At 40.1% G+C, this 3,480-nt stretch overlaps 1 non-coding gene across 1 annotated transcript; it reads right to left on the bottom strand.

Annotated features, from left to right (window-relative positions):
• Positions 1-2,464: 2,464 nt before the first annotated feature.
• LOC141662872 (small nucleolar RNA R71) lies at positions 2,465-2,571 on the bottom strand. The gene has a single exon (XR_012550971.1). It is a non-coding gene; the product is annotated as a small nucleolar RNA R71 (small nucleolar RNA).
• Positions 2,572-3,480: the final 909 nt, after the last annotated feature.

Below are 3,480 nucleotides of genomic sequence, written 5' to 3' on the forward strand. Positions count from 1 at the left end.
GGAAAGCTGGACGGCCGCTCGGAGTTTGGGGCGCCCGCTCAGGAATCCTGGGCGGCCGCTCAGGACCCGACTGTCAGAAATTTTTTTTGCCTTATAAAAAAAATCCAAAAAAATCAGAAAAACCCAAAAACAAAATACAAACCCACAACCCACGATTTCTTTTACACAATCCACATTTTATCTCCCACAAACCCCACTCCTACTCTAATTTTAACCCTAATTCATACCCTATATATACACACAACTCCTCCATATACACTCCCATATACTTTCAACTTTGAAACTCTCTCATACACTTAAAACACAACTCTTAAACACTTTTTCTCAGTTTCAATGGCACCTAAGAGATCCCGAACTGTTGATAGCAGCAGCACCGTTCCTACTGCTGATTCTTTAAGGGGTACTGCTGCGAGACCTCGTTGGATGGATAAGGCTGCTGAGGAGGAGTATATGATAAGTGGATTTTATATCCACTTGGAATGCTTTATTACAAGCTTAAATTGGTGTTTTGGACTCAATTTGTTGGTATTTTGATGTGTTTTTTTGTTATTGCATTTCAGGTATCAGTTATATGAAGAAAAGAGCTTTTAATGCAAATATGATAAAAAAGTGTTCAGAATTGGAAGCCAAGGCCACTGTCCAATTGTAGAGAATCTCGTTAGCTTCGCGTGGGCAATTGAATCGCCTAATTCTGACGAGTAGAACACAAGTTATGGCCAAAATAAGATTCATCAGAATTTTTTTCAGAAGCTGTCTGAGCGCCCGCTCAGGATAGCTGAGCGGCCGCCCAGAGAACTGCGCGCCCGAGCTGAGCGGCCGCTCAGCGCGCGGCTGGTTGCTGATTTCGCTGAAAAAGCCTTTTTTGAGTGGAATTTGACGATTTTAAGGGTCCAGGTCCACTAGGGGCGTATATATACTTAAAAAAAAGGGTTTTCATCATCCGAGAAGATTGGGATACCAAGGAGAAGACCTAGAAGCACAGAACAACTCTGAAAAAGAAGATCTTGTTTTACAACTTGTGATTCTTTGAATTAGTTGTAACTTTGGATGCTCATTTTCGTTCTTGTTGAACCTAGATCTCGTTTATTCGTACTTTGATTATTATTCAGTTTATTAAAACCTTGTTTTATACCATGCTTTCATTGGAACCCATGGTGACGATTAGTTCAATCATGGGCTAATCGTTGTCATGGGATTCTAACGGATTTACTTATGGATTTCAATAATTAATTTGTTTCGATATCTTGGTATGTGGTGATTGATTGATATCATAGTATTGGTTGTGCTTATTCGTCTTATGTGCGTAGCTAACATATAAGATAGCATGTTAATCTCTATTGAAGCGATAGTGAATATAGGGGTTTAGAACTTGCCATGCTAGCATAGGTTCATGTATGTGTATGCAGGATTCGTAGGTAACTCTAACCGTTTTACTTGCCCTATGTAATCATTATGGATAACTTGTGCTTAAACCGTTATGTTGTCAAATTCTATAGACATATAGGGTCTCAATATAATTGGTGCCTATTCAGCTTCTATCTCTTTTGTGGTTGTCTGGTAGAATGGTACTCGTGCAACGAAAGTTGGCGTTTATCAGTTTTGTGTTATCTGATTAATGTCATCGCCATCACATGCTAAGGTTAAGAACAATAAGGCTATTGAATGAAGTAGTAATGAAGTTAGAATCCCATGTTTGTCATATGTAGTAATTCAACCTCAATTCTCTTAGTTAATGTTATTTAGTATAATCTCTTAGTTTAATAAAAACCCAATTTGTTATTTGTCTTAGCATTGAGCGATAACCATACATTGTTGCATAGGTGCTTAAATTGAACTTAACCTAAACTAGTCTCTGTGGGAACGAATCTGATTTATATCTTATACTACTTGCGAACGCGTATACTTGCGTGAATATTAGCGCGTGTTTTCGCCCTAACAAGTTTTTGGCGCCGTTATCGGGGACTCGGTGTTAATTTTTAGTTTATGTGCTTTTCATCAATGGTCGTTAAAGTTCACTGACTCGGATTCTTTTACTTTCACGGTTTATTTGTTTGTGTTTCAGGTACTCATTACAATGGGAGATCCAGCAGCACGAACGAGAGCCTTAATGGATTTTTCTCAACCCAAGATCAATGACATTCAATCTAGCATTATTCGGCCAGCTATCACAGCTAATACCTTTTAGATCAAGCCTGGCATAATTCAATGGGTGCAAAATTCAATCCAGTTTGGGGGTTCTCCAACGGAAGATCCCAATATACACATTAGGGATTTCATTGAGATATGCGACACCTTCAAGTTCAACGGTGTTTCTGAAGATGCTGTGAAGCTGAGACTGTTCCCATTCTCTCTGAGGGACAAGGCTAAGCGCTGGTTACACTCTCTACCAGCTGGTTCAATTACTACTTGGGAAGATCTTACTCAGAAGTTTCTTACTAAATTCTTCCCTATGGCGAAGACAGCTGTAATCAGGAATGCTCTTACTCAATTTGCGCAGCAAGCAGGAGAATCTTTATATGAAGCTTGGGAGCACTACAAGGAGATGCTTAAGAAGTGTCCTCATCATGAAATGCCTGATTGGATGATCATCAATTGTTTTAATAATGGGTTGGGAGCACAGTCCAGACCCATGCTCGATGCAGCAGCAGGTGGAGCATTATAGGCAAAGAACTATGAGGAAGCTTATGATCTAATTGAACTGATGGCTGGTAATGAATATTAGTATCCAACCCAGAGATTGCCACAGAGCAAGGTAGCAGGAGTTCTTGAGGTGGATACAGTTATGGCTATCACTGCTCAACTAAAGGAGTTGTCTATGAAGATCGATTCTCTGGCTAACTTGGGTGTTAATCAGATAACCAGTGTTTGTGAGCTATGTGCAGGTTCGCATGCGACGAAGCAATGCGCTATATCTAGTGACTCAGCTCAGTTTGTGAACAACTTTCGGAGATCGCAGCAACCAGTTCCAGACACTTATCATCCTAACAATTGGAATCATCCTAACTTTAGCTGGAGCAACAATCAGAATGCGATGCAACAGCAGTTCCAGCAGTTTGAAAATAAAGAATTCAATCCTCCTGGTTTTCAGCAACAACTCGCATCAAGACAACAACTCCAACTTCAAACTTATGATGCAGGTCATTCGAATGAAAAATCTGAATTGGAGGAGTTGAGGCTTATGTTCAAAAACCAGGCTCTTATATGCCAAAGCCAGGCTATTTCTATCAAGAATCTGGAGAACCAAATATGGCAAATGGCTAACTCCTTATTGAATCGACCACCAAAAACGCTTCCAAGTGATACAGAAATAAATCCAAAGTTTCAGAAAATACAGTTGTGGCTGAAGAAGGTGTGCAAAAGGAAGCAGAGGTGGAACCAACGAAGACTACTATGGAACTCACTCCTCCTGAGGGTAATACAGGAGAGAAACAGATCTATCCTCCACCTCCTTTTCCTAAGAGGTTGCAGAAGAAAAAGCTG

This window comes from Apium graveolens, chromosome 5 (genome assembly GCF_009905375.1).
Source record: "Apium graveolens cultivar Ventura chromosome 5, ASM990537v1, whole genome shotgun sequence".
Classification (NCBI taxonomy): domain Eukaryota; kingdom Viridiplantae; phylum Streptophyta; class Magnoliopsida; order Apiales; family Apiaceae; genus Apium; species Apium graveolens.